This window comes from Symphalangus syndactylus, chromosome 14 (genome assembly GCF_028878055.3).
Source record: "Symphalangus syndactylus isolate Jambi chromosome 14, NHGRI_mSymSyn1-v2.1_pri, whole genome shotgun sequence".
In the NCBI taxonomy this organism is placed as follows: Eukaryota; Metazoa; Chordata; class Mammalia; order Primates; family Hylobatidae; genus Symphalangus; species Symphalangus syndactylus.
In genome coordinates this window covers 29,528,583-29,554,592 of record NC_072436.2, presented here as the reverse complement: position 1 = coordinate 29,554,592, position 26,010 = coordinate 29,528,583, and the positions used below count along the sequence as shown (strand labels likewise).

Below are 26,010 nucleotides of genomic sequence, written 5' to 3'. Positions count from 1 at the left end.
TAGCTACAATTGAAGATGAGATTTGGGTGGGGACACAGCCAAACCGTAGCAGATCATGTTAAATATTTTTGGTCAGTCTTTTTCCTTTTTTCTACTATGTCGGTAATGGTATTTCATTTTATATATGTGTAGAATATTATTAACATATTTCATATATAACATACATAATTTTTAAAACTTAGAAAAATTTCAGATTTACAGAATTATTACAAAGATAGTGTTCCCATATACTCTATGCCCTGTTTCTCCAGTATTGATGCCTTAAGTTAGTTTTGTACCTTTACCACAATTAATGAACCTATACTGATACATTATTGTTAACTAAAGCTCACACATTCATTACTCCTGTATCCTCAGTATTCCCTCAGGTTCTTTTTATCTTCCAAAATCCCACACAGGTTACCAAATTACATTTAATATTCATGTATCCTTTAACTACTCTATCTATATTTGTTTCCTAGGGCTGCTAAAACAAATAACTATCTGTTGGGTGGCTGAAAACAACAGAAATGTATTCTATCACAGTTCCAGAGCTTACAAGTCCAAAAACAAGGTGTGAGCAGTACCATATTCTCTCTGAAGGTTCTAGGGGAAAATCTGTTCCATTTCTTTCTCTTATTTTTAGGTTTTGCCTGCATTTGTTAGTGTTTCTTCAAGTTGGTGTTTAATATACCTCAGTGTACATGAAATATTTTTGGTCAGTCTATTTTCTAATATATTCATACTGGTATTTCATTTTATATCTGAAATATATATAAATGGATGCAGCATTCTAATCTCTCTTCTGCTGTAACATGACATTCTCTCATTTGTCTATTTCTCTTCTTGTTATAAGGATACCTATCAGATTATATTTTTCTGTAGTGTACTAAGTTGGAAACTTAGGTTATTTTATAACCTTCTTCTTTTCTGATATGTGATATGAATGTTATAAATTTCCCTCTAATGGCTGTGTTCTCACATCCTCCAAATCTTGATAACTTGTATTTTTATTACCATTCATTTGAAAATACTTTTTAATTTCTTTTTACCTCTGTGTTATTTAGAAATATGTTGTGTAATCTTCAAATATTTGGTTTGTCTCTAGCTATCTATCTCTCTGCTGTTAATTTCTAGTTTAATTTTGTTGTGGTCTAAGAACATATTCTATATAATATCTATTCTTTCAAATTTGGTAAGATATGTATTAAGGCCCAAATGTGGCTTTAATAAATGTCCCATGAGAGCTTCAGGTGGGTATGTTTTTTGTTATTGTTGGATGTGGTAGTGGCTAGATGTCAATTAGATTTAATTTTTAAAAAATACTGTACAGATCCGCTATATTCTACTGATTTTAGCTTAATGGATTTATCAATTACTGAAAGAAAAATGTTAAAGTTCCAACTATAGCAGATTTGTCTATGTCATCTATCAGTTTTATCAGTTTTTGCCTCATTTGTTTTAATACTCTATGGTTAGTTATATACACATATAGAATTATTACATCTTCCTGGATAATTGATCCCTTTATCTTTATATAATACCTGTCTTTGTCCCTAGTAATCTTTACTGATCTCAGCTGTCCTTGTCTAAAATTAATGCTGGTTTTTAAAATAGTGGTGGAATCATACAACTTTCTTCATCTTTTACTTTTGACTTTCATGAGTATTAACATTTAAAGTTGGCTTTTGTAAGCAAATTTAGCTGGATTGTTTCCCTCCTCTTATTCACAATACGTCATTTAATTGGCATATTTAGATTATTTACATTTAAAGTGATTGTTAATGTAGTTTTATTAATATCTACAATGTCTCTGTTTGCTATTGGTTTTATTTGTTTCTTCTCCCTTTTTTGTGCCTTCTCTACTTTTAATTGAATATTTTATATGATCCCATTCTATTTCCTCCTTTAGCATAAGTTATACTAAAGGATAATACCAGGGTATTAGTAATTACCCTAGATGTTGCAATGCACGTTTTAACCTAATTTATGTCTATCTTCAAATAACACTATACCAGTTCACAAATCAGTACCTCATACAGATAATTCCCATTTTCTCTCACCCCTCCCTTACAATATTGCTATCAATCATTTCACTTATTCTTATGCTATCATCACACAATGCATTGATACCATTATTGTATCACCAGTTATCTTTAGATTTTATTAAAATAATTAAAATAAAATGTTTTACTTTACTTTCATTTTTTCTCCCCTAAACTCTTTCTTTCTTTACATAGATCCAAGTTTCTGGCTTATGTCATTTTCCTTATGCTGAAAAAATATTTTAATATACCTTGCAGGACTGAAAAGATGTAAAAATGGGAGTAATGACTTCCAAACATTTTACATATTGAAGCTGAATTTGGAAGTCAGTAATTTAATTCTGAAGCAGATAATTTGCAGAATCTCTCTGTATCTTTAAAAGTTTTATATTTCTCCAGTTTATCTCAGTGTTTCTTTTTCTTGGTATATGCCTTTCTTACATGATCTTGCAAATATATCTATATCTACATCTATATCTATCTACATCTATATCTATATCTGTATATGTTGTTGTTTGTTTTGTTCTGTTTTTAGAGTCATTGTCTCATTCTGTTGCCCAGGCTGGAGTGCAGTGGCATGAACATGGCTCACTGCAGCCTTGGCCTCCAAGGTTCAAGTGATTCTCCTGTGTCAGTCTCCAAAATAGCTGGAACCACAATTGTGAGCCACTATGCCTGGCTAATTTTTAAAAAATTATTTGCAGATATGAGGTCTCCCTATATTGCTCAGGCTGGTCTCGAACTTCAGGGCTCAAGCAATCCTCCCACCTTGGTCTCCCATAGTGTTGTTATTAAAGGTATGAGCCATCACACCTGGTCTTATGTATCTGTTTTTATTGAAGAAAGAAGGACTGCGCTGGTTACTTTATTTATTGGCACCAATTTTTTCTGTTATTAGGTAGGTATTTTCTGTCCCAAGCTATTCTAGATGAATTAGAATATCTAACTGGGGCTCTATCAAAGGGTCATGGGTCAGTGGCATGGTGGCTCATGAACTTTCATTTTTTTAACTTATTTTCATTACATATTGAAAAAATATAGTTGTATATATTTATGGGTACAAAGTAATGTTATAATTTTTAAACATAATGCAGAATGATTAAATTAAGCTAATTAACAAATCCATCACCTCAGATATTTAACTTTTTTTGTGATGAGAACATTTGAAATTTACTCGTAAGTCTTCAAAAATTGAGAGGTTGGCCTTTACATTGAATCTCTTCAAATGCTAAAATGAGGAGATAATTATTCTAGTGATGCCAGTACCATATCAACAGTATTATTTTTTGAAGGTAGTTAATTGTATTTATTTTTTAAAAATCTCCTTGATATTTTTCTAAGTAATAAATGGCATTGTAATAAAATTCTGTCAACAGACGTCCAACTAATGGAACTGTTTTTATAGTGTTTTTTCAGTCCATACTCATACATTCAGTCACCTCTTTTAGGTTTCTCTTCCTTCAATTATTTTCTCTCCTACTAGTATTCAGGACTTCAAAAATTATGGTTCGAATGATCTGTTAACAAGCTTAATCTCTTTTTCAGCTTTTGGAAATGTGCTTATTCTCATCTCACCTCTGCCTCCAAACCTCCCCAAACGTCCCATTCCTATTTCCACGTCACTTCATTCTCTTTGCTTTCAGGGATTTTTCCACACTTTTATACTTTTTCTGTCATATTTTGCACAGAGTTGAGTTGAAAAGAAGCAAAAGGACTTTGTGTTTTTTCTGAGAATGTTTTGTGACTTTTGACAGGAATTCAAGTGATGTTATTTGACCACGTTTGGTATTATAATTAAGTCATGTTATATAGTTACAGCCAAAATTATCTGATCCCAAAGTTGGATAAGAAAGAAAATAATGATACTTGCTGGGACCTTGACTCTATGATATACTGCATTTCCTGTCTTCAAAAATATTAACATAGAATCACATATTCTATCTCCTGTTACTTGTTGTTTGTGCACATTTAGTTTTCTTCACTTAGGGCTGCAATCCTTAATGATACATGAAAGCAACGTGCACACATATATTACCTTTCTTCCTAGGTTGCAAGTTCTTGAGGTATTAGAACACACACTCTCCATATTTGCAAATAGTGCCAATTAAAAAAATTTAATATTAAAAAATTCCAATATAGATAACATTTCAAATGGCTATGAACAGAATTGAAGCATTAAAAGCAGCCTATTTAAATCTATACTCATGTGATCTGATCACATTAAGTTCTTAACACAAGCTCCTCTAAACAAAGATATTTTCTGCAGTATACACAGAGAGAAGTAATTCTAAATCACAAAGTTCTTATCCTACTACTATCAGATTTTCCTCAACAATTTTGCTCTTCCCCCAGTAACCCCTGCCCTTCTGTTTTCCCACCTCTGGTGCAGAGAGCAAGATGATTCCGTTGGGTTAACTTCATATAGACCAATATGCCTGACAATAGAGGTAATGTTCATGATGCCTCTTGGGCTCCAAATTTACTGCTGCTATCTTTAGTTATTTATCCTTATAGACAAAATTATAGAAGTTGTGATTTGCTTTCAGACATCATCTAAATGCATCTGATGTGCCCAATAGACACCTTTTTGGCTTCTTCCTGCTCTGGTCCTAGAACACAAAGCCTGGGACTTGCTCGTCCATTTCTCCCAGCTCTGTAACACAGTAATGTTTTCAATGACTCTTTTACTCCTAACAACCTATCAGAGAAACTGGGGCTCACTTGTTTTTAGCTTGCTTATTTCACTGTGTCTAAGGGAACAAGGTTGAATACCACCATAAGCTAAATTATTATGTCCAGATCTGGAAAATAAAAAGTTAAAATAGTCCCTTATTTATTTACTTAAAAAAAATAGCTTACTTAAAAAGAGGAGTATAAACATAATTTGGTGTGATTATACTTCTCCATTTGGCAAAATAATCAGAAACAACTTTCATTAAGAAATGTTTCATATTCCTATACTCATCAACCAAAATGAATAAATCAGAAATAATTTCAAATGTCTTTGAATACACATGCAAGCCTTAAAGAACTGAGTTACACACACACACACACACACACACACTCATACACATACACCTATTTTCTAATATGGCTCAGGGGCAGAAAATTTAGTCACAACACTAAAGGGCTAGCAGTGAAAGAGCTAAAAAGATTCAACACTCTGGCATGCACAGAAAAGGCTTAGATTTCTCTTTTCCTATGTTCTTTATTATATAGTGGCTTCTATTTCTTAGAACTAATGGCCTGTATAACTGGAATAATTGTAAAAACTTTGGCCTTCCTTATAGGTGAAGTTTTTCCCAGTGTGGACCTCTTGTCTTGATAAAAAGAGACTTCTGGATCATATATTCCCTTCCCCAGACCAGTTCTCCAGAAGGAGGTCATTTAGGGGTTAAGGCCAATAACTGTATTCATTAGTGGTCTTTCAGCAACATATTGCTCTCAGGAATATGTGGTAAAGGTAGTTTTCATTGCTATGTAATAAATTACTACAAATTTAGCAGCTGAAAATAGCATGCATTTATAATCTGGAAGTTTCCATGAATAATGAGTCTGGGAAGAAGTTATCTGGGTTTTCTGCTTAGGGTCTCACAGGATGCAGTAAAAGAATTGACTGGGCTGCTTTTTCATATCAAGGCTTGACTGAGGAAGAATTCACTTCCATGCTTATTCAGGTTTTTTTCAGAATTCCTTTCCTTTTAGCTATATGACTGAGGGCTCCAGCATTTTCCTGACTGGCTAAATACCACACTCAGATCCTAGGGGCTACCATAGTTTCTAGAGGCTTCCAGCAGTTGCTTGTCATGAAGGACTTCTTAACATGGTATTTACTTCATTAAACCAGCAGAGATAATCTCTCTCTTCAGTCTGCTTAGATAGAGTCATATAACATCATGCAATCAAGTAAGTGATATCTAGTAACTTTGCTTTGTAATATAACTCAGTCACGTGTCTGCCATTCCATCACCTTTGCCATGTGAGACTGGTTAGAAGCAAGCCATAGGCCCCACTCACCTGCAAGGGGAGGAATTATACAGAGTGTGAATATGAAAACACTTCAAGTGTTTGTCTGCCACCTCCTGGTTGGGTTGGCATCGTCAATATTGCATCCTGATTGTCTCTCTTTCCATCAGAAGTATTCCTAACATTTGCCGTACATCATCAATTTGAGGTGAATGTATGCATAAAACGTTATAATTTATGAGAGGGAGATGTCGAAAACCAGGATAAAAAATTGACAAAATCACACATGGAGAGTAACATTTCAAAATCGGGGCAAAATCATGTGGTTCGACTCAGATATTGGCAAGATGCTTCTTAGAGTAAAGACGTATCTGCATATCTAGTGCATTTTTTACCCTATCAGTAATCTATTTGGAAGCGAATTGGATTAGTTTTAAGGACCAGGGCAGCCTCAGTTAGAGGATGCACAGTTTATGTGTGCAAGCATTTGAACTGATGGATGATATATTGTGTAGTAATCAGCCTGTTTTTTGTTCTTTTACATAATGACAGCTGAATGGCACCAAGTCTTCAATGTTGTCATATATATTTATGATTTTAAATATAAATCCATACATGATGTATTTGGGAAAATAATATTCTTAAGAAATAAACAGATAAAATTAATCTGAAAAATACTATGTATACTTTCTATATTGAGAAGATGAGGAAAAAATGGAATGGATCACAAAGCTAAGCATCAAGGAAAAAGTTAGAAGACCTGTTTTTGGAACACTTTATCTCAAAGAATTAGATTTGTCAAGAGGCAAGAGGAAAACCACAGTTAGCAAGTTAGAAAAAAAAAGTCTTCAGAATTTTGTAGTGAACAAAAAGAAAAGCTCAGACTTTGAAAAAAGGACATCAGAAACTCAGGAAGATATAGGATCAACTTAAAAACAAATTTTGATCTTGTGGTCAAGACAAAAATTCTAGGCTAGTAAGAGAAAAGAGGATCCAACAATTCTTTTAACCTACGTATGGTAGAAGAAGAAAGGGACCAACTTGAGAAAGAGGTAAAAATTTTAAACATAGATAAACTTTCATAAAGAAGGCAGATATACAGTATGTAGAATTGAAATGTAACAAAGTTTCTGCTACATAAAAAGACAGTGGGCATATGCATGTTGATGCTGCTTTTAGTAAGAGACTTTCTTCATGGCCTTAGATATTCAGGTACACAAGTGTGTAAGGAAGCACACATGGAATATGCTGCTTCTTGTAGCTTTAGGATGCACAACAATTGCATTCCCAATTCAGTAATTTGTTGTGGTGAGTACCAGCTAGGAAATGTTGGACATTAAATGTTAAAATTCTTCAGATATGCTGGATGTAAAGGCTGAAGGAATTGAGAGCCAAAGATAGCAGCATTGCAAAAATAGAAGCAAATGGAAAAAAAACCCCACAGATTCCTGCTAATATTTTTAATGGTAAAATTAGCCAGGGGTGTCTATTATGGGAAATGCAATACTTTGGACATTGAAGAGTAGATGTTTAGAAATACGAGTTATCCTGTTAAAGAAAGAGAGAAACAGAGAAAGAGAAAGAAAAAGAGAGAGAAAGAGAGAATCTCTGGACAGAAACAATACGTATTCAATCTTGGAAGTAAAAGAAAGGTAAAATAAAAGTAGACATGAAAAGGGAAATTAGGCAACTTTTATATTTAGGGTCACACTAAGAAAAATGTTGCATGCATTTAGGACCATCCTGTTACGGGATCTCTGGGGTGTCATTTTTCTGGCTGGAAATTTCTGTGGCTGTGATGCCTGAGTTCTTGTCCTGCATCCAGGAAGAATGAAGTACACAAACAAGTGAAGGGTGAAGAAGATGAAGAAGGGTTTTATTTAGTGTTAGAACAGCTTAGAGGAGACTCACAGTGGGTAGCTCCTCTCCACAGGCAGGTCTTCCCATCGAGTGTTCAGCTACACTCAATAGAGAGTAGGCCCTCTGCTCTCAGCAGAGAGGATGCCCTGCGTCAATACTAAGGAAACTGACCTCAGCATCACATACTCCTACATTTTGTCAAAGGAAGGCAAGCTATACCAATAGTAAATTTCTCCCATCGGTATGAAAATATTAGCGTTACATTTTAGATATTTCATGATAAATTACTTCAAATTGAGGGTTTTTGTTTCTTTGTGTCTTTTAAGAGAAGGGGTCTTAATGTGTTGCCCAAGCTGGTCTTGAACTCCAGGCTCAGTTTTCTGAGTAGCTAGGATTTCAGGCGTGCATCACCACACCAGGCTCTGCGTAAATTCAGAAGAAAGTTGGGTACACAAGAGAAGCTGAACCTATTAAGATATTCTTCTTCTCCTTCCCTATGCCCTCTTATTTTCCTGGCCCCTCTCCTTGTCTCTCCTTCTCATTCTCCTCCTTTTTCCTTGTATGTCTCATCTTTTCCTGGGATGTACAAATAAGTGATATTCAATGTGTGTGATTGGCAGACACAATATAGGTCTAATAGCAACAAGTACTAAATTCTGACTTACATATTTTACTCAGAGAAGGGTATTTTGCTTATTTTTTAAACAACTGAAATAATGTTGTTTGGTTCTTGGATATTTCCAATGTAGTATTTGTAAACTAGATTGTGTAATTTTTCATTTTCCAGCTTTATTGAGATATAACCTTAACTAAAAATTGCATATATTTAAGTCATATAGCATGTTTCAATATATGTATACATTGTAAAATGAATACCACAATGAAGCTAGTTGAAATACTCATTGTAATATTTAAGATATATTCTCTTTGCAAATTTTGAGTATACAGTACCTTAAATACATGCTGTACATTAAGTCTACAGAGCTCATTCATTTTATAACTCAAAGCTTCTACCCTTTGGCCAGTATCTCCTCATTTTCTTCACCTGCTAACCTTGGATAACCACCCGTCTACTCTCTGTTTCTATGAGTTTAACTTTTATATTCCACATAAAAGTGAGACCATCCAGTATTTGTCTTTCTGTGTCTGGCTTATTTCACTTATTTCACATATTTCATGTTTGCCATTGTGATGCAAATGGCAAAATTTCCTTCTTTATAAAGGCTTTATCCATTCATCTGTTGATCAACACTTAGGTTGTTTTAATATATTTGCTATTATGAATAATGTTGCAATGAACATGGAAGTGCGGCTCTCTCTTCGAGACAATGACTTTATTTCCTCTGGATATATCCCTAGAAATGGGATTGTTAAATTATATGGTAGTTTCATTTTTAATTTTTTTAGGAAACTCCATATTGTTTTTCATAATGGCTGTACCACTTCACATTCCCACCAAAAATATAGAAGGGTTCTCATTTCTCCACATCCTTGTTAACACTTGTCTGTTGGCTTTTTGATAGTAGCAATCCTAACAGATGTGAGGTGATAGCTCATTGTGGTTTTGATTTGAATCTACCTGATGATTAGCGATGTTGAGCACTTGTACATATATCTATTGTCCATTTGTGTGTTCTCTTTAGAAAAAAAAAGTTTATTCGGTTACTTTACCCATTTTTAAATAGGGTTATTTGTTTGCTTTTGCTGTTGAGTTGTGTGAGTCTCCTATATTTTAGATATGAACCTCTAATTGAATGTATGGTTTTCAAATGCTCTCTTCAATTCCATAGGTGGTGTTTGCATTTTGTTAACTGTTTTCTTTGCTGTGCAAAATCTTTAATATAGTCCCACTTGACTATTTTCCCTTTTATTTTCTATGCATTTGGTGTCATATCCCAATAGTCATCGCCAAGACCAATGTTATGGATATTTTCCCTTGTGTTTTCTCCTACAAGTTGTATGGTTTTGCACCTCATGCTTCAGTCTTTAATCCATTTTGAGTGAATAGTTGTGTATGGTGTAAGATAAGGATCCAAACTCATTTTATTTGTGTGAATATGTGGGTACCTAGTGTTCCCAATATCATTTATTTAAAAGACTATCTTTTTTATTGTGTCTTTTTGGCACCTTTGTGGAATATTATGACCTTTGACCTGAAAGCCCCCGCTTCGAGTTGCCCTGTCTTTCCAGACCGAACCAGTATACATCTTAAACATACTGATTCATGTCTGATGTCTCTCTATAATGTACAACCAAGCTGTACCTCGACCACCTTAGGCACGTGTCTCAGGATATGTCATGATGTGTCCTTAACCTTGTCATAATAATCTTTCTAAACTGATTGAGAGCTGTCTCAGATAATTTTAGTTCACAATCCTTTTAATATGCTGTTGAATTTAATTTGTGAGTATTTTGTTGAAAAGGTTTGCATGTGTTCATCAGGGATATTGGCCTGTAATTTTCTTTTCTTTTAATTTTCTTGTCTGGCTTTGGTATGAGGGTAATGCTGGCCTTCTACAATGAGTTTGGAAGTGTTCCTTTCTCCTCATAGATTAATTGACTATGTTTCAAGTGATATTTCTTGTTATTCACAATAGTACGTGTACACCAACATAGATATTGGTATTAATGAAAGAGAAACATGATTTTTATAGTGAATTCAATAAGAGCAAGTCTGAATAAATGTTTAATTCAAATCAATGGTGATTTTTTAGTAGTATTGTAGAAGACTATGAAAAGTAGCATACTGTGTTATTAGAATATATTTACATATTTAAATAAGTCTGATAGTGAGAAACTGATATGGTCCCTGTGGGAAGAGAATTTCCAGATTTGCAAAACCAAAATAAAAAATAGGTATTAGGCCTAACTGACAATTTAAATATTGTCATGTTTGAAAGATTAATTCTTGGTCCTCAGATACTTAGGAGTTTAGCTGAGGAAGCTGTTTTTTTGTATCCTTAATAAGCAGTTAATGGCCCACAACAGAAGATGGAAAATCTCCCATCAGTCTAATACTGTATGGGATTTTCCCTTATTGCTCTACTATGTAGTTTTTTTAAATGTGTTAATTGAGTTCCCTACTTCTCTATAGGGAATCTTAAGATATAAACACATACATAAACAAATAAACAAACAAAAACTAGACGGAATCTGCCAGCGTTTCCTTTAGTCCCTAGTAGGCCTTATTATTTTGTGTTTGAATTAATTTTAGTGGTTATTTACTCCTTAGTTAATTATTAAATGGAACAAACAAATCTATATTCCCCATTTATGCCAACAACAGTAAAATATTATCATGTAGGTATTATTTTTTTCTCTCAACTCTTCGGAAAGAAAAGGCTTGCATGAACATATTCATGCCTATTGCATCTTCTAAACATCTTGACCTCTTTTCTTGTAAAATAATTAATTGAAATTAATCAAATTAATTATATATTTTTCTCTTACTCTTTATATTTGATATATTTGGAATTGATATGTTTGGATAGAAACTGAAGAAAACATATTCACAGGACCTAATCAGTTTTCAATATTGTACTCAGATATAAATGATAAAAAATTCAAAAAGAAAAATCAGTATACAAAGAAAGGTTTGAGACATTCAAATAAACAAGTTCAATCTGAGGGAATAGAGATAATATTCCCTTGTAAAACTGACATACTGTTAGAAAGAGGTCCAAAGCGCTGGATAATAATCTTAAAAATGTATAATTTGTATTTGTTAATGAGATTTTATATGGCATGTCATCTTTGACATGGGAATAATTTGAGATCAGAGAATGTTGTCTTATGAGCTGAAATACATGACTAGGATATAACAGAGAGGGAAAATAGCACGTTGTGTCATACAGAAATCCACATCAGTGTGTTGTCAGATGTTAGCCAATATTAGCGCTTCTAATTTTATCTCCATTATCATATATTTTATTTTGGGATAGCGACATCTCGTGAGTGAGTATGTTTTATTAAGGACAAGCAACCTTATATCCTTGATTATTTACTTAAATTGTTTATTAAACATTGGCACTAAGAAATACCTTTAGTGATATGTGTCCACAAACAATTAGCATTTTACTGCCTTCATATGAGCATCCATAATGTGCCAGATATTTTGCTAGGAGATTAAGCAAAAGTAATAGTCATTACATACAAAGTGTCGGTTCATGTGGGCCTTACATCTCATTGAAAGAAACAGATAATGAATAAACAGATAAATACATACTATTTATATCATTTTGGTAGACTTAATAATGCCTCCTCAAAGATGTTTTTATCCTAATCCCTGGAAACTGTGACTATGCTACTTTACATGGTGATAGGAACTTCTCAGATGTGATTCAATTAAGGATTTTGAGAAGGGAATCATATCCTTAATTATCTAAGTAGGCCCAATATAATCACAAGAATCCCTATAAGAGGCAGGAACTAAGGTAGGATAGAGAGAAGCAGAAGGAAGCAGAGTCAGAGAGGGATGATATGCCACTGGCTTTGACAATGGAGAAAGGAACCCTAAGTCAAGGAACAGCAGCCTCTAGGAACAAAGTGGCTGTAAGTAAGAAAATGATTCTCCCTTAGAGTCTCCAAAAGAAACACAGGTTTGCTGATTTGGTTGTATTCCAGTGAACTTAATTTCAGACTTCTGACTCCCAGAACCATAAGAAAATAAATGTGTATTAAACCACCACATTTGTGGTAATTTGTTACAATCAGATTTAAATGATATTAAGAAAAAATTAGACATGGTACAGAAATAGAAAAGATAGCCATTTTAAATAACGTGAGCAAGCAAGAAAGAACTTTCTGATAACATGTCATTTGTGTAGATGCATAAATGAAGTGAAGAAGTGAAACACATAGATACAACTATGTTCCATGACAAGATAGTGCAATGTTCCTGAAGCCTGGTTGGTTGTATTCTAGGAATATGCACAGTACCATTGTGGCTAGAGTACAGCAGCCTTGAGGAAACAGAAAGGAGATATAGAAGAGAAGGGAGGGAAGCCAGAGCATTCAGGAACCCATGGACCATACTAGGAACTTTGCTTTTTTTGTATGTATATGGGATTAGAAAATGATGAGATGTTTTCACAGAAGCCATGACATGTAACAAGATTTCCTTAGGTGCTCTGTGAAGAAGAAACTATAGGATCCAAGAAGCCTGCCTGGTGCCATTGTCTGGACAGGAATTAGATAAACATGGTTTTTATCCATATAAAAGCACTTTTATTTGTGTTTTTAATATATTCTGATTTAACAAAGCCAGTGTAAATCCTTCATTAATAAAAACATTTAATTCAATACATGTGTTAGAGTACAAAATCCATTGACTTTTCATTCATTCATTATCTACAAGTGGATAAACAAAATCTGGCATAGACATAAAATAGAATATTATTCAGTCTTAAAAAAGAAGAAAATTATACCATGTCCATTTGTGCTGCTACAACAAAAGTACCACAGACTAGGTACCTTATAAACAATAGCAATTCATTTCACAGAGTTCTGGAGGCAGAGAAATTCAAGATCAAGGTGCCGGCAGATTCACTGTCACTTCCTGGTTCACACATGACCATCTTCTCACTGAGTTCTCACATAGCAGAAGAAAAAAGGGAATTCTCGGGAGTCTTTAATTCCATTCTTAAGGATTCCACTTTTTAATCATTTTCTAACACCATCACTTTGGGAAGATGATTTTCAACATATGAATTTTAGGGTGACATAAACTTTCAGCCTATAGCAGGCAGTGTAAAACAACATGGATAAAACTTGAAGAAATTATGCTAAGTGAAAAATGCCTGGTATTGCAGCACAAATACTGCATGATTTTTCTCACGTGAAGTATTTAAAATAATCAAACTCATAGAAGCAGAGAATGGAATAGTGCTTACCAGAGGTCAGGAGGGAGAGTTTTCATCCAATGGATATAATGTTTCATTTATGCAAGATAAATAAGTTGTAAAAATCTGCTGTATATCATCGTATCTATAGTTAAAAGCACTGTATTGTGCATTTTAAAAATTTGTCAAGAGGGTGGATCTCATGTTAAATCTTATGACAATTTTTTTAAAGTAAAACTCTGTTGGCATATTTTACACTGTTGTGTTTGAAAGCATATTTCCGACATAGAACAGAAATTTCATCAACATATTAGCTTTAATGAAAGATGATACATAAAAAAGTCAACAATTAAATCTAACATAAAATATCTACTCCTCAAGTACAATAATCATATTTATGTGTACTGAAATATTTTCTGCTTTTAAAAAAGAATTCAAAACACACCAAAAGCTATTATTAAAATATTTACTTTATTAAAATATTAGAATGACATATTATTTTCAAAATTATGTTTTATTTTCCCTCCATTGATTTATTTTTAAAATAGTCCTGTAATCTGAGATGAATCTATGACAAAAATATTTTGCCATATCCTACATATGCCTCTTTAAAATTTCTTTTAAAATGACCATACACACACACACACACACACACAAACACACATACACACAGACATATACACGAAGAGTTATAGTAGTAATTAGTATCAGCAGTATGTTTAATCTACATGGAATGATGGAAGGAGCTTTGGGAAATATTTACAAGATTAGTGCAATCAAGTATATATTTGAGACATCAAGTTGAAGTAGTTTGGAGTAGCCCCGGGGAAGACAGCAATTGGAAGAGACCCACACATTTTTGCCAAAGGAAAACCTGCCATAAACATCAAGATTGAATAGCAGGTTTAGAAATGAAGGCGATTTTGTACTACAGTTGGAGAGGCATAAACCTTTAACATGGCCTGGTGGAAGTGGTGTTTAGAAAGCTTCTAACACGGTCTCAATTTCTTCCCCTCCCTTCCATATTGTACTCATGGAAAAGAATTCCCTGTGTTCAGAGTATAGTTAAAGAGTGAGAATTTATACTCTGAAACCTGATGGGCAGAGTGTTTACATAAATTATTTGAAATTCTTCTGTATAGGAAATTTATCTTCATTTATTTGCGTAGTCAATCATGCATTTATATCAGTATAAACTCTTGGATACTTATTTTATATTTTGGTCAAGGCTTCTGTAACCAATACCTAAAAATGTGAAAGTGGCTTTAAACTGGGTAATAGGTAAAGGCTTGGGAATATTGAGGGCAGGATCACTGCCCCGGTGGTTCTGGAAGGAGAACACTGAACCAAGGATTATTCTCAAGATTTGAAATCTAATGAAACTTGCTTTGCTAAGTTTTGAACTTGCTTAGAACCTATCACCCTTTTCTTGCATCTGATTTATCCCTTTTAGGATAAGAATGTCTATCCTATGCCTGTTCCACAGTTGTATTTTAAAAGCATACTACTTTTCTGATGTCACAGGTTCACAGCTGTAGAGGAATTTTGTCTCAGAATGAATAGTACCTTCAGTATCACACACATCTGATTTAGATGACATTTAAATTTTGGAATTTTGGCTTGAGAGTTGATGCTGATATGAGTTGAGTCTTTGGGGCTGTTGGGATGGAATAAGCGTATTTTTCATGTAAGAATATGAATTTTGGAGGCCAGGACTACAGTTCACTATGGACTGAACTGTGTCCCTCCAAATTTCGTATGCTGAAGCTATAACACCCAATGTGGTTGTTTTTGGAAATAGGGCCTTCAGGAAATAATTAAGGTTAAATGAGGTCATAATTATGGAGAATCTGCTAGGATTTGTGGCCTTATATTAGGACTATATATGGCTTTATATAGGTTGGTGTAAAAGTAATTGTTTTTTTTTGCCATTAAAAGTAATGAAAAAATCCTCAATAACTTTTGCACCAACCAACCTAATAAGCAAAAGTTGTCTCTCACTTTCTTTCTGCCATGTGAGGACACAGGGAGAAGTCATCCGTCTGCAAACTGGGTACAGACCAATCTCCAGTAACCAAACCTTGCTGGGCCTTCATTTTGGACTTTCCAGACTCCAGACTGTGAGAAAATGAATCTTTACTGTTCAAGCCATTCAGTCTATTTTGTTATGGCAGCCCTAGCCGACTAATACAGGTTTATAACCCAACACAAAATAATGTATTTTATGCTCAAATTATTCCAGCTTTGGCCATTGGGAGCTCTTTCAGGTGACTTCAGTATCCTTTTTAAATAGTCTCATTGCTGTGTGAGGTAGGGGTGTATGCGGTTTGTATGTGTGTGTGTGTGTGTGTGTGTGTGGTGTGTGTGTGTGTGTGTGTGTCTGTGTAACCACATGCTAAACATAACCTTACTTTCTGGCATTATAAGATGCTTCAGGCTCGTAGTATATATTTTATGTTCTGCCAAGTCTTAGAATAATTCAGTAATTTCTGCGAGAAGCCTTGGTTCTTTATATTGAATATTAGTATTAGAAATAAATATTTCCTTAATAATACATTCTGTGCTCCTATGCTATGTTTTATTCTAGGCCCTATCAGCTGATAGAGCAAAAAAAAATGTACTTACAGCCTATGTATACTCACCTCAACATGAGTTCATAGTGATGTCACCAACTGTAATTAATTACCATATGTATCATTCTAACCTCTTCCCCTTATATGCAACTTCCCACTTCAATCGTGAAAAAAAATGGTTACCATTCACCATACATTAATTGTTAAATTCAAGAACACACATATGGCAGTAAAAGAATTGATAATCTATACATCCATGGGGAACAACTTTATTAACTAGAATATATATAGTACTTATATACAGTTTATTTTGCTTGAGTCTTACATACTCCTTTCATATCAAAAACAGAATTGTATACCACAACCAAGTGAGGTTTATTCCAAGTACACAAGAATAGGATGGACAATTTTAAAGACCTTTACATATTCTTGTTTAAACTGAAAATCTCTCATATAATATTAATTTTTATGATGTGGAGAATATTTACTATGTCTTTCAGCCATTTGTACATAGTCTGTGTGTGTGTGTGTGTTTAAAAGAAAAATTGCTAGTCAATGAAAAGGAGATAATATTTGCATATATATTATTGATAAAGGATATGTAACCAAACTAAACACAGTAAGTCAGTACGAAAAAGACAAATAATCCAATAAAAAAGATGTTCTTGATATAATTTATTTCTCCACTATTCAGATTTATTGACCACATATACAGAATATCACCTCATGCCTGGTGCTATGGCTAATTAATGCCTGTAATCCCAACACTTTGTTGGGTGAAGGTGAGACAATTGCTTGAGCCCAGGAGTAAAGACCAGCCTGGGCAACATAGCAAGATCTTGTCTCTACAAAAAAACAAAACAAAAACAAAAAAACACTTTTTAAAAAAAACTAGCCAGTGTGGTGATGTGTGCCTGTGGTCCCAGCTACTTGAGAAGCTGAGACAGGAGAATCACTCAGAGTCTTGAACTCCTGAGATCATATAGTGAGCTATGATCATGCCACTGCTCTCCAGCCTGGACAACAGAGTTAGACCCCATCACTAAAATAATCATCATAATAATAAACAAATAAATAATCTCGTTAATCTATTCACTTATCTTATTCTGTACTTTTATTATCTAATACAATATGTTGTCATCTTTTACATGAACACTACTAATTGCCTCTAAATTGTTTTCTTTCTTCCAAGCTGTATCCTCAAATTTCTATCCTCTGCAGTTAGCTGAGTGATTTTAAAAGCACAAACATAATCACATCTGTGCTTAAAACTCATTAGTAGCTTCCAATTGCACATAAGATAATATTCACAATTCATATTACAGTCTCCAAAGCTTAAAATGTTGTTACTCACCACTTAACTTCTTACACCATCTCCTACTCACATATACGCTTTATCAATTCTCGCCTTTGTGTTGTTTCCCACATACACTGACTAGTATGCCTGACTTACATGATTTTCTCAGCCTGAAATTATTTTTGCATAGTGAGCTCTTCCCTGTCATTGAGATTTCAACTTAAGTGTCATTGACTAAGAAAACCCTTTTCTTATCATCTAATTTAACATAATCTTCTATGTCAGTTCAAATGTTCATAGCTATACGTAAGAGAAACTCTTATTCAAGTGGCTTTCATCATAAGAATAATATGTAATTCACTTGATAGGAAGCCCTGAGTTGGGGCTAGCTCTAGTACAATTGCTAACATGACTCTGTCATCAGAGACTCCATTTTTTCCATTTTATTGCCAAATCATTTTTATGGCATGCAGCCCAGGAAGCTTTACAGAGAAGGCACAATAACAGCTGGACAGGCAATTCGTGATGCCAGCCAATTGCAGTCCTTGCTCATAACATACATTTTTTGATAATCCCTTATTCTATTTCTCAGCCTAGAATTTATTACTATTTGATATTTTCTTATTTATCTTTTTAGAAAGGGAATTATATAATGATAAAAGTTACAGATTCTGGAGTTTCCTTGCTTACCTTGAATGTCTGACTTGACTTTTTCCTGTTTGACCAATGTATCTAATCTCTGTGCCTTAGTTTTCATAGTAAAATAGGAATGATTATATTGAGTATCCATATTAAAATACTGTTGTAAGGACTGAGTGAGTTAATATAGGTAAAACACTTAGAGTAGCACCTGGCATATATTAAGAGTGGTGGCAGGGTCTACTATATATTATTACATGTAATTTATTGCTTTTTTGGTCTCCCCCTCCACAGCCACACACACACACATGCCAGAGAATAAGTTATAACAGAGCAAGGATTATTTATGTGATGTTGTGCAGAAAATAGTTAACACAGCAGAGCTGAGATTGCCATCCTTATGAAGTCTGCTTACAAAGTAGGCTCTTGTCTGGTATTTGGAAACTTGGATTTCAGAATGGTTCCCACAATTCCATAACTGATAAGAATGATTCACTCAGTCTAGACTGTGCAAGCAATATGGTTTATGCTAACTACTTGCTTTCCTTCTGGGATTCTGAAATGTTGTATGCTGTTAGGCAGAGTGTGCTTTTGTGAGGAGCATGCAATAAAAACCCTGCATACTGAGCCTTTAATGAGCTTCCCTGATAGACAATATTTCTCGTGTGTTGTCACAAGTCTGCTGTAGAAATTGTGTTCTGTGTGACTCCACTATTAGAGGCCATACACCTTGTCTTTTCGAGACTTTTCATTATGCACCTATTCCCTTTGCTGGATTTTCTTTGTTTCTTTTTACTGCAATAAATCATAGCCATGTGTTCAACTGTATACTGAATATTATGAGCCTTCCTAGTAAATCACCAAACCTGAGAGTGTTCTTGGGGGCCCTGACACAGGCTTGTTTACCAAAATCTAAAACAGCGACTGATTCATAGTATTAGGTTGGTGCAAAAGTAACTGTGGTTTTGCATTACTTTCAATAGCAAAACCCTCAATTACTTCTGCACCAACCTGGTAGATTCTCAATGAAAGTCAAATACATAGATGAAATAATAAATTGATAACTATAGCTCTATGTGGTCACACACATTTGGACAAACAACAGCATCAACCTTTGGCACAGAGAGTAGGTTGTTTCCACTGAAGAGACTGTGCTCTTTGATGGTTGTTTACTTACCACAATTTATCATAAATGACTCAAATGTCTGAATGCTAGGCCATGAGGAAATTGTGGGGGGGGACAAATCATGATTCTACAAACAATTTATTATGTCCACCAGCTGTTTTGGTCAATGTCTTAAGCATCAGCTCAAAATTAGTGTGGAATATAATTGCTGGAATGCTATAATAAAAGGCTACTGATAAAGACATGATAAGCATTATGGTTAAATCTGATCTTTAATTCTACCCCAGGTGACTAGCATGGGGTGCGACAAGTGAGATATGTAAGCTTAGGTCATTTTAAATCAATGGAGTTAAGGAAGAGGGAAAAAACTAAGCAGTGAGTCTGGAAGATGCAATGGACCACTGTCCCTGTTCCATGTGTGAGCTCAGCAGTTTCTCATTCTCTTTCCACTTTGAAAAAAATTAAACTGTTAAATTAGCATGTTATTTATTTTCTTTTTAGGCTGGAATTGAATACATTTAAGAGTAGCCTACACAATACTGTTGTTGCTTTTTCCTTACTATTTCTATTCCCTAATATAATGTTTGTCAGATAGTAATTGCTCACTAGAGGGAAGTTTAGAATCATGGCTACTGGGGGTGTCCAATCTTTTGGTTTCCCTGGGCCATACTGAAAGAAGAATTGTCTCGGGCCACACATAAAAAATGCACTAACACTAGCAATAGCTGATGAGCTAAAAAACATTGCAAAAAAATCCCATAATGTTCACGAATTTATGTTGAGCCTCATTCAAAGTCATCCTGGGCTGCATGCAGCCCACAAGCCATGGGTTGAATAAGCTTGATGTCTACCATGTAGTAGGTAAATTCTCTTGGAATAGATTTCCCTTCTAGTCTTAGCACATTTAGGCAGTATTGGACAAGTAATTTGTACTGAGATTTTCTTTAGTTATCTGTAAATTGTAATTACATTTAGTTTTCTGTGTCTGTGGGTTCTGCATCTGTGAATACAGAAGCCAATTAGGGGACTTGAGTATCTGTGGACTGCGGTAGTTGTGGAGGAGCGGGCAGTCCTGGAACCAGTCCCCAACAGACACTGAGAGATGACTGTAATTATAGAACATTTGTAAGAGTTAAATTGAATACTATAACTTAGGAAATACAAGCACTTTAGAAAGGCTAGATATTATTATTATAATCTAAGAAAGTAGTAAGAAATTAAAGAGCAGTATTTTGTCAGATTATGTAAGGCCTTGAATGTTAGCATTTATTTATACGACAGCAATAAAATTTTCAGCAGAAACGTGGCATAGTTATTGTTCTGATTTTATTTATTTATTTTTATAGCCAAATCTTATTACTGCAAAGAGAATCTAGAAAAAGCTTACAAGTTTATTGTGAGCATTCAGTTGATAAGAAATTAGCATTAGTGATGATTACAAGAGTGGATCCTGATCTGTTTTAAAATGCATTATATGTATTGAGACATCATTATGTATGCCAGCAACATGCATAAGTATTATTTGTCAATTAAGAAAAATAAAATTTTAAAAAGGAATGGAAATACAAAGAAAATCATGGGTAGACCACTTAAAGAATTTCTCTATATTTTGCTTCCTCTTAATTTAGCCTTACATTTTCAACTAAATAATATCCTGCTTATTAATTTACACTACATATTGCCTGGTATAATTGTTTATTTTTTTATAAATTTAAAAATTGGAAAAATTTCTTCCATTATATTTCAAGGTTTCTGATAATAACTATTTAGGAGTATACAATTTGTTTTTTAAATTTAGTTTTATTTTATTTTAGATTCAGAGGGTATATGTGAAGATTTGTTACATAGGTATATTGTGTAATGCTGATGGGTTTCTAATGAACCTGTCACTCAAACAATCAACACAATATGCAATACATAGCTTTAAAAACCTTGCTTCCTTCCCATGTTCCCCCCTTTTGGAGTTCCAGTGTCTATTATTTCTATCTTTATGTCCATGTGTAACTATTGTTTACCTTCCACCTAGAAGTAAAACATGTGGCATTTGACTTTCTGTTTCTGAGCTATTTATCTCATAATAATGGCTTCCAGATCCATCTATGTTGCTGCAAAAGACATGATTTTATTCTTTTTGATGGCTGCATAGTATTCCGTTGTGTATATATACAACATTTTCTTTATTCAGTCAGTAGTTGATGGACACTTATGTTTGTTCCATGACCTTGCTATTGTGAATAGTGATGCAATAAACATATGAGTGCAGGTGGATTTTTGATAAAACAATTTATTTTCCTTTGGGTAGATATCCAATAGCAGGATTGCTGGGTTTAATAGCAGTTCTGTTTTTAGTTTTTTGAGAAATTTCCATACTGTTTTCCATAGGAGTTGAACTTATTTACATTCTCACCAACAGTATATAAATACATTTGTTTCTTTAAACAGCCCACAGCTTTTTAGATGTGTTTTTTAATACAGTCTACATTTAACAAATAATTTTTGATAGAAAAAAATCAATTGACAAATTAATGAATCATTGATTATTTTTAATCCCAGGAATTCAACAGATGACAACAAAATCCTAACAACCCTTCAGAAGTTAAAGCTACATTACTGTGAAGAAAGTCTAGTGTCTTGGTTTTTAAAAGTTTTAATTTTTTTTTTGATGGCAATAAGTTTTGAGAAAAAAAAATGTGCTCAAGGATGTCTTAAAGGTATTATTTTTAGGTCATTTGAATTTAATAGTTTATAGGTAATGAAATTTCACTTTTTATTTCTGCATGTTCAACTGAGGAAAGAAGGCTGAAAGTCAAATATAGTAACATTTTCTTTCACTTAATTCCAAAGGCCTCTGAAAAGTAATAAGATTTATTCTGTAAATTACTTTATAATTGTTCTTTAACCACACTGTGATATTTGATAATGTCAGAATGATTTTGCTTTAGGGAATGTGATTTTAGCCCCTGAAGAAAATTAATTACTCTCCCTAAATAAACAGCATTTTATATATTTTATGTGAACTTAGGGAATGTTTTTAAGGTTAATTAATCTGTCTCTGACAATTGCAGAAAAATTTTAGGAAAAAATTACTTATGCATTCAGGTCAGTTTTCTTATGCTAGTACACTAACACACAAGAAAAATATCACATTCATTCAATCATATTTGAAGAAAATTACTTCCGTTTACTCTGAAATCTAAGATATAATTCTATTGTGTAATCCAGTTCCCAACGTGGTTTCTTTAAAACCTTGTGCTAAAAATTGTGCTAATCAATTTACCAAATGCTTCATTTACTCTAAAAATATATATACGTATTGTTTGTTTTCTTGATATTTCATCCCTTAATGATCCTTTGTATGTTATACTAAACTCACCAAGGCTTTGGAGAGAGATATATGGATATATATATAAATAGAGTCACAGATTAAAAATCCTTCGGAAAAGGTCAAGAAGAATTACTTCCATCTGTTCATTGTGCTAATCCTTTGGAAAGAGCAATGAGATGGAGGGGGAAGTAAGGAGAACTTACATGAGCTTTTAAAAATATTATTTTTTTATATTATTTATTTCTCATTACTTTTCACATTGTTCTAATTAATTTGAGGATTCGTACACATATTTTACATTTATTATTTATATATGTTTTTAGAAGAATGAGAAAATCTCTTCTTCCATCACTCCTTTAGAAAATGTTCATGGCAGGGAGTGGGACATCCGGCTTCAGAGCAGGAGCTTTCGTTGCACCAGTGACGAAAAAGAGAATTAAATATGAGTGATGTTGAGAAAGGCAAGAAGATTTTTGTTCAGAAGTGTGCCCCATGCCTAAAAGGGAGGCAAGCACAAGACTGGGCCTAATCTCCATGGTCTCTTTGGGAGGAAGAGTGGTCAGGCCATTGGATTCTCTTACAAAGATGCCAATAGGAACAAAGGGATCACCTGGGGAGAGGATACAGAGATGGAGTATTTGCAGAATCCCAAGAACTACATCCCTGGAACAAAAATGATCTTTGCTGGCATTAAGAAGAAGGCAGAAAGGGCAGACTTGATAGCTTATCTCAAAAAAAGCTACTAATGAGTAATAATTGGCCACTGCTTTATTTATTACAAAACGGAAATGTCTCATGACTTTTCTATGTGTACCATACTTTAATAGATCTCATACACCAGAATTCAGATCATGAATGACTGACAGAATATTTTATTGGGCACTCCTGATTTAAAACTAAGACTGGCTTGTGGTTAAATGAGTATGTTCAGTTTTTGAATTTTAATAGTAATTCCAATTCAGTAAATGCTATCACTGTTTACCCCTTCTAAAGATATGATTAGACTTCGTTGGTAATGTTCAACTTTTCACAAAGATGATGACTGCCATCTTAAAACTTACTGGAGATTAGTTTATATTTAGATTTCTATAACTTACTGGAGATTAGTTTATATTTAGATTTCTATAACTGGTTATGTGAATATATTTAAATACTGGGGAAATTCCTTCACTGTCTCAGAACCAAGCAAGATTCATCTGTGTTTTGTGTTCATTTGCTTCTTAAAGGCAAGGGTTGAAGATAAATAAGGTAGCAATGTCTACTTTATATTTTTGGCCTTAACTATGCCAATCTAATTAGAATTTTCTGTATTTAAAATGGTTCTTTTTACTTATTGAAAGGCATTTTAGTGTGGTTTATGTGTAATATCAAAGATTATTTAACATTTCTCACATTTTATAGATGATCTATAAGGTCACATGCTTTTAAAATAGTAGCAAGTTAAACTTCACTCTTGAATTCTTTACAATCGAAGTCAAACTAAGTTATAATTTAGGATTGTCTTTAAACAGCCATTCAGATACATAAAACTGTAGAACTGCTCTATATTTGTGATTGTGAAAGTGCTTTTCCCGACTTAAAAGAATTAAAGTAGAGGAGATATACATAAATTTTAAAATTATGTGTGATCATAAGACTTAAGATAATTAAAAAGAAACTCACAGATCATGAAAAAAACATGTTCATGGCAAAAAAAAAAGACATACTCTAAGTAGATTAACAATTACGGATGTGCCAAATATACAAGTATAGGATTTATGATGTAGACATTAAGTTCATAAAATACTATAATGAAATATGTAATTTAATTTAAGTAATATTTAGAAATTATATCCATATATTCAACAAGTAATTATTAAGTGTATTTATGTGCCAGATACCATTCTAGGTGCCTGGGATGTATCAGTGAACAGAATACATCTAGTGCTGCATGAGGGAGCTTCCTTTTTAGTGAATGAGGACATTAGACACAGATGTATAAATGAGTCATTGAACAAGATAATTGCAGGCAGAGATGGATTCTGTGAAAGAAATAAATCAGAGTGATGAGAGGGAAAGTGACAGAGAGGCAGCTTTAGGTTGGAGGCTAAAGTGAGGCCTTTGAAGAAATGATAATTCATGTGTGACTTGAATGACAAGATAAAATGTGGAGAGTTAGAGGCTGAGGATTACAGGCCAAGGAAATAGCCCCGTGCATATGTTGTGAGACATGGCTCCAAGACATAGACATGCATAGTTTAATTCAACTTGACTCTTCCAGAAATGAATTGAAGGTCACTAGGCCTGGAGTATCAGGAAGCAGAGGAGAAGTTGTGAGAGAAGAGGTTGAAGTGAGATGCCTGTGTCATTTAATGAAGCAAATCACATGAAAAATATCACTGGCATTTATGATTATACGACTTATTTAAAAATAGCAGTAAAATTTACTTCCTACTTTATCCTAAGGTTCTGAAGACCTTTCGATGGTATTCTTGGAGGAGAGTTTACAATTTTGGTGTGTATCATGATTGTAAAGATACCCTGATATCTTTACAAAATAGAAGTAAATGTAGAAATTAAAAAAACAAAACTTACCTGTTCTCTTGGTCAATCACTGACAGTATGTAAAATCATTCTCTAGTTGATAAATTCATTCGAGTCTTTCGTTTTAGTTCAAGGAGACTTTAGTTTCCTCCTTTTGGATTATAAAATGGAAGTTACCTGGATCCCTTTTATATACACTATTCATGACTTAACACATACCAGTTTTGTACATATGTTGTAAATAGCTACTATTGTAAAATAAAAAATAATTTTCACAGGAATATTTTCTGCGTATAACAGAAATGGCTTATTTTGATGTCTTTGTTGAAAATATGTCCATAACTAATATAAGAATATTCTAAAACTTTATTTAAACATTTTAAAATAACATTTTTATGGATAAGCAATCTCAATATTATAAAAATGACTTCTCTTCCTATGTAAATGTAAAACTTCCCACCAAATTCTGATAGAACTTAATATTAATGGATCTTGATACAACATATACAAATCATGTGAAATACAAGGGACCAAAAAATTGCAAAAATATTTTTGAAAATGAATAAATAAATTAGTGTTACTTAAGCCACAATATATTAAGTCTTACAGCACCTGAAAATCGTATTGTGCAGAGACAGATAAATGGAAAGCCAAGTAAAATAGTGATTCCAGAAATCAATCAATAAACAAACACATATACACATATATTTGAGATATGACTGTTGCCATGGTAGGCTAACAGGAAGAAGAGAAGCAATTCAGAAAATAATTAAAAATTGGTTTTACATATGAAGAAACATGAGATTAGATTAATAATTCCTTCCTTATATTACATTC

General features: G+C 33.5%; 1 pseudogene; it reads left to right on the top strand.

Annotated features, from left to right (window-relative positions):
• Positions 1-23,092: 23,092 nt before the first annotated feature.
• LOC129462931 (cytochrome c-like) lies at positions 23,093-23,469 on the top strand (annotated as a pseudogene).
• The last annotated feature ends 2,541 nt before the right edge of the window (positions 23,470-26,010 follow it).